Here is a 7,455-nt window from a genome sequence, read left to right on the forward strand (position 1 = left end):
TACCTAGTTATTCTGCTTTCTATAAAAATCTTTTGGATAAGTATAGTACAAATGCAGATCATGATTTATTTAAAGATTTGTACATAATATAAACCAATTTGTTATTATAAACTGAAATCTATAAGGAGGAATGATATTTTATCAGTTTATGTGTAGTATTGATTAACACTATATGCAAACCAAGTCAACATATAATTTACAGGTACTGAGTTTGTTAACTCCTGGCTATACCTTTGGTGTGCTATTTGCACACAAGTCTGTGAGAAACATACTTACTTACTTTTAGAGTGTAACAACACTTTTCTGGGCTGGTTTAAGTTGATTTGTTTTGTATTTTGTTGTTGTTATTTGTATTCTGTTTATATACATTGTATATTGTAACTTATTGTTCTGTTGCTTGCTTTCTTGTAAATAGAATATTTCATAATGTGCAATACTATATTGAAATGTCACTGTACTTTGAATGACTATGTACATGTACACAGATTCAGAAATTCCTATTAAGAATGTTTGACATAATATAAGTTTGCTGCATTAACCCTTTCCCACTCACAAGCAAAGTGAAAATGGCAATGTGCAAACAGCATAAAACCAGAAAAGCCTGCAAGTAACTCACACTCTGTTCAGGTTTTATGCTGTGTACTACTCATCAGTATCTAAGGGTTGAAAATGAAGCCATAAAAATCTTAAATATAGACAGAAAGGTCTTTTATTAAATATAACTTTCTAAAGGACTACAAATGTGTCAAAATACATATCTAAGTGTGTAAGGGTTAAAACATTTCAGTTATAAAAGCTTGTCATGTTAATTATGATAATTGCAAAAAAAACTCTTTTTAACCCAACCTCTGGTTACGTTTAAGATCTACTTTTGCCACTCTAGCTGTTATATTTTTTCTTACTTCTTGCCTATATGTTAGTGTTGAACTGGGCAACGGTTATATCAGCCTTTGCATTCATACTGTTTTCCTTCTTTCCATGTAATACCTTAGATACTTGTAGCTGGAATGCATCTTTTATGTCTACCACTACTACAGTGGGGGACATATTGTTTTTGCCCTGTCTGTTGGTTTGTTGCTATGCTTGTTTGTTTGTGCAAACTTTAACATTTGCCATAACTGTTGCAATATTGAAGATACATGTAGCAACTTGATATTTGGCATGCATGTGTATCTCATGGAGCTGCACATTTTGAGTGGTGAAAGGTCAAGGTCATCCTTCAAGGTCAAAGGTCAAATATATGGGTCAAAATCGCCTATTTAATGTGCACTTTTGCAATATTGAAGATAGCAACTTGATATTTGGCATGCATGTATATCTCATGGAGCTGCACATTTTGAGTGGTGAAAGGTCAAGGTCATCCTTCAAGGCCAAAATTCAAATATGGGGACATAGTGTTTCATTTGTTCTTACAAATTGGTTGATTTTCTAGATAAGAAAACTTTAGTTGGATCTTATAAAGAAATCACAATTATTTTGTAGAAAAATTGTTAAAGATTGTGTAAACATAATTATTAGTCAAGTTATTTATGGTTCCTACCAATCAGTTTACTTTTTGGTTACTGTTTTATTATTATAAACATGTATAACAAATATATGTTATTGTATAACAATGTAATAAAGAATGAAATTCTTTGTAATTTATGTTATTTTGTATTCTGTTCAAGGAAAGGTTCATTGCCAGAAGTGTGATACCCCTTGAACTATGTAGTTCACAGAATAGATTGTTTGCAAGGCTAGAGTGTTCACAAGGCCAGTGTTCACAAGACTAGAGTGTGTATAAGGCTCCAGTGTTCACAAGGCTTCAACCTTACCCTACAAAGGAAAACTTTCCCAAACCCTTTGAGGCCATGTTTTTTCAACAGGCTGGAACTATTTTGATTCTTACATGGTTGGCACACAAGTTTTATTATAGGGATGAAAATGTCCACAATATTTTTGTTTAAATTGATCTAGTGACCTCATTTTTAACCCCCAGTAGCCCAGTTGTTAAGTTGTTGGGGATATTCATGTTACAAATGTTCTGACCAAATTTCATGAACATTAGGCAATACGAGTTGCCTCTATAGTGATAACAATGTAAATGTTGTGACATATTACACGAAGGACGATAATGCTTTTACAAAAGTTCACTTTGAGCAGATCAGGCTGCAGTTTTTAGATCACTGTAGCACACTTTTTTAACCCATTTATGCCTAGTGGACTCTCCCATCCTTTTCAATTGGATCAATTTATTTCCAAAATTAGGGATGTCTAGTACCGGTATATTTATTTCTATATTTAGATTTTTTTTCAGAAATTCCTTTAAGCAAACAGCGCAGACCCTGATGAGACGCTGCATCATGTGGTGTCTCATCTGGTTCTACGCTGTTTGCCAAGGCCTTTTTTCTAGACACTAGGCATAAATGGGTTAAAGTAAACTGCATCCAGTGTAATGAGAGTAAACTCCAACACTAATGAAATAAAATCTAATATGATTGTCTATTCCATCATTAATCCCACACATAAACATGGTGCTTAGAAGCAATTGAAGATTCTATTTGTACCTCAAGAATACTGGATATCAGACTAATTGAAGAAAAAACACAAATTTCTAGAAAACTAAACATTTATTTTGTATACAGATCTATGGATCATTGCAAACATTTAAACAATCATAAAACATTTTCATTTAGAGCAGGAAACTGGTCATGGTAATTCTAATTCATCATCATAACAAACACTTCATAATCCTACAACCTTACATGTACAAGGCAAAAACATGACTCAACCCCTTATATTACCATAAAGACGTACCTCCTTCTTAGGACAACAGACAGTTTACAGGGTGCATGATCACGTGACTTTGTGGAAACCGGAAAGTAGTGGGGGTTTTTCAAATATTTTTTTTAAACAATTTTTCTTAATAAGTAGTGCATAAAAGACAGATTTTTATGCTGCTTATGGCAATTTGACATACATCAGAATTATCTTTATTTAATTTGAATGTGTTCTTGTTCAAAAATTCTATGTGTACTGCATTCATTTATGGGGCTACATGTATGCTTCACGCAAAGTGAAATTTTGTCACCCATTGCAGACGTATTCAAGGATTTATTCTTGTACCTTAAGATATCTGCATAAACTGCAAGAAAAGCTGTCTTTTATGCACTAAAGATTTTTGCAAATGAATTTCAATAACTGCAGATATTTGCAAAAATGAAGTTCTTAAAGGTGTGATTACATTCTGTCCAGCCCATGTGTTAATGCCTGAAAACCCCATTGATTCTGCACCCTGTTAAGAAGACTCCTTCCTCTCTTAATTACTTTACTTTTCATTAATTAATCAATTAGAGGGAAAACCAAGAATTTTTAAATAGGCAAGATTAACTTCAAAATTACAAATAAGTACCCACCAACAAACTTAAAGGCAATATAACCTTCAAAGCAAACAAAACCCAACAATTAATGACTATTCACACATATACAAATGATTAATAATTCACATGCAATAACAAAGTCATTGGGAAACAAATTAACATTTTAACAGTACATTTCCGGTAAAACAAAAGACACAAGCTCTGTTAAGGACTTAGTTTAAACCTAATTATTTTAGCTCGTTTGGATCAAAAGCCTAAGACTTATTTGAAATGCTCTCGAGTCCATTTCCTGTGACTAGAACCAATACTTGGTGTCTATAGGGGAGATCTAAAGAACGCTCCCACAATGGGGATCAAACCCGTTACCTCCTGCTCACTAAAAAGACACCATATCCACTACACCATGACTTAACCCTTTCAGTGCGGGAACCGAATTTGAAGGCCTTTGCAAACAGTTTGGATCCAGATCAGACGCCACAGAACGTGGCGTCTCATCAGGATCCAAACTGCTTGCTATTCTGATAATATTCTTTGAAAAAAATCTAAGAAAAAGCTAATTTTAGAAATTCAGCAGACGATATTTTAGCAGACGAAAAATTTCCCAGCATGCAAAGGGTTAATAGATGTGTCAAATTGTTGTACCAGATAAGCCTGTGCAGTCTGCACAAGCTTATCAGGGACAACACTTGCAACTAATATTAATCCTTCTGTTTAAATGATGTTTCTTCAAAACAAAAATCCAGTGGAGGTTAAAAGTCTCACCCCTGATTAGCCTGCGCAATAAGCTTTCATCATATGCAGTAAGTATAGTTTTCCCAAAACGAGGCCTAAACTATATCCAATAGCAATGCAGCATGTTTATTTTTAGTTACAGTGATTACCTGACACAATGAGTGGTAGAATATGCCACAACATGTGAACTGACTGCACGCAACAGGTTTTTTTTCCACTTTTTGGGAAGATAGCCCATGGCTTTGGAATTGGGAATTTTATCGGCATTTTCATGAAATTGGGAAAATAAATTCATTAGCCTTTTTTTCCACATGAAAAGTCCACTGATAATGGAAATACTAAATTTGATATAACTCTTTATAATCATTCAAATTAAAAGAACAAAATCATATAATACTTTGTTAGATGTAATTGAAATTGAGATAAAATACGCATTAGACTTTTTTTTTTTGGAATTTGGGAATTTTTTGCCACATTTTGGGAAAAAAGTATACTTTTTGGGATTGGAACCATAGCCGAATTTCGGCTATAAAATCGAGCCAAAAAAAACCCTGCCCAAGTTGAACTGTACAAGAGGGACAGGAAATATTTCTTTCATTATGCACGTATTTCATGTACACCTCAATAAACCTGCATTGACTTTCCCGTATTCAATCAAGCTTATTCTTCAAAACTATCACCATACCCTTGCGTATTTTCACATAAGCAGTTAGTCATACTTTATCGATGTTTTTCATTCATAACTCTACAATACAAATACTGGAACTGTTTTCCTGGAATGTTTTGATTGAGGAAAAAGACATTATCAAATTAATGCCACATTGATGAACTTACTCAATGAATTACATTGGTGAAATGGATTTCACTGCTACAAAGTGACAAATGCATTTAATTTGAGCAAATAGTGCATGTATCCATAAAAGGCGGCTAAACTGAGGATTCAAGGTCAAGGATAACAGCATTCAAGTCTATCTAAGAGTTCAATCACATCCTTATCCTTAATGCACTATCATATCTTGTCATAGGTTTTCATAGCAAAACAATAAGAATGATTATACACGTTTCTTTATTTTAATTTACTTCTATTATTATTGCATTTTTTGAAAAGAAAACAACTCTTGCAATCTTCATCAAAAATATTCCAATCTTTGTGAATACACGTTTACTCGCATGATTAGTATTATTATATTTTATGAGGATTTTCTGGTAAGCTGAACTGCCAGAGAGAAGATCAGTAAGATAAGCTATACAATACTACACAATACTATACAATATTATACTATACTATACAATACTATACTATACTATACTTTACTGTACTTTATCTTGTCTAAAACATATCCCCCACACAGGGAAATATATATAAGCTGTGCTCAGTGAAAAGTGGGTTTAATGCATGTGCGTAAAGTGTCGTCCCAAAGTAGCTAATCAGGGACGACACTTTCCACCTAAATTTGAATTTTGCTAAAAAGACTTTCTTTAAACGAAAAATATCATAAAAGTGGAAAGTGTCATCCCCGATAAACCTGTGTGGACTCTGCAGGCTAATCAGGGAGATACTTTCCGCCTAAACTAATTTTTTGCTGAGAAGAGATTTTCTTTAAACAAAAAATATAATAAAAGCGAAAAAAGTCGTCCCTGATAAGCCTGTGCGGTCTTCATAGGTTAATCTGGGATGACACTTTAAGCACATGCATTAAACCCCTTTTTCATAGAGCATGGCCCATATAAATTCTAGTCTACAGTGCAGGACTTCAATGTCCCACATCAATATACACGAGTATTTACAAAATTTACAGCAAGACATGACAAAATCTCGAAGCAAATAATAAATATTACTCTACAAGGAAAACATTATATTTTCTGAGTATAATATTGCAACATTTAAACTGGAAAAAAATAGCAAACATTGTACACACAAAATTCATTTCGATTTAAATTTACTTGGAATACAATTCCACAAAATGCTATATGTGTAGTTTATAGCAAATTGTAATTATCATCATAAACAATGCCATGTTTAACAAGAGTGCCAAACTGTCACAAGATACGCCCGTTTGAAGGTTTTGGACAACTTGATAACTTTACCATGACCCATATTTGAACTTGACCTACATATCATCTAGACACAACTTCTGACCAAATTTGGTGAAGATCAGATGAAAACTACTTCAATTAGAGAGCGGACACCATGCTTAATGCTTGAAATGCACTAAGTGACCTCGTGATCTAGTTTTTGACCCGACATGACCCATATTTGAACTTGACCTAGATATTGTCTAGACACAACTTCTGACCAAATGTGGTGAAGATCGGATGAAAACTACTTCAATTAGAGAGCCGACACCATGCTAAATGCTTGAAATGCACTTAGTGACCCCGTTACCTAGTTTTTGACCCGGCATGACCCATATTCGAACTTGACCTAGACATTGTCCAGATACAACTTCTGACCAAGTTTGGTGAAGATTGGAAAAAAACTAATTCAATTAGAGAGCGGACACCATGCTTAATGCTTGAAATGCACTAAGTGACCCTGTGACCTAGTTTTTGACCCGGCATAACCCATATTCGAACTTGGCCTAGAAATCAACTAGATGCAACTGCTGACCAAGTTTGGTGAAGATCGGATGAATACAATTTGAATTAGAGTCCGGACAAAGTAAAATGCACTAATTGACCCTTTGACCTAGTTTTTGACCCAGCATGACCCATATTCGGACTTGACCTAGATATCAACTAGATGCAACTACTGACCAAGTTTGGTGAAGATCGGATGAATACAATTTGAATTAGAGTCCGGACAAAGTGGCGCCGTTGAAAATGCACTAATTGACCCTATGACCTAGTTTTTGACCCGGCATGACCCATATTCGAACTTGGCCTAGATATCAACTAGATGCAACTGCTGACCAAGTTTGGTGAAGATCGGATGAATACAATTTGAAATAGAGTCCGGACAAAGTGGCCCCTTTGAAAATGCACTTATTGACCCTATGACCTAGTTTTTGACCCGGCATGACCCATATTCGAACTTGGCCTAGATATCAACTAGATGCAACTGCTGACCAAGTTTGGTGAAGATCGGATGAATACAATTTGAATTAGAGTCCGGACAAAGTGGCGCCGTTGAAAATGCACTAATTGACCCTATGACCTAGTTTTTGACCCGGCATGACCCATATTCGAACTTGGCCTATATATCAACTAGATGCAACTGCTGACCAAGTTTGGTGAAGATCGGATGAATACAATTTGAAATAGAGTCCGGACAAAGTGGCCCCTTTGAAAATGCACTTATTGACCCTATGACCTAGTTTTTGACCCGGCATGACCCATATTCGAACTTGGCCTAGATATCAAC

This window comes from Dreissena polymorpha, chromosome 5, assembly GCF_020536995.1.
Source record: "Dreissena polymorpha isolate Duluth1 chromosome 5, UMN_Dpol_1.0, whole genome shotgun sequence".
In the NCBI taxonomy this organism is placed as follows: Eukaryota; Metazoa; Mollusca; class Bivalvia; order Myida; family Dreissenidae; genus Dreissena; species Dreissena polymorpha.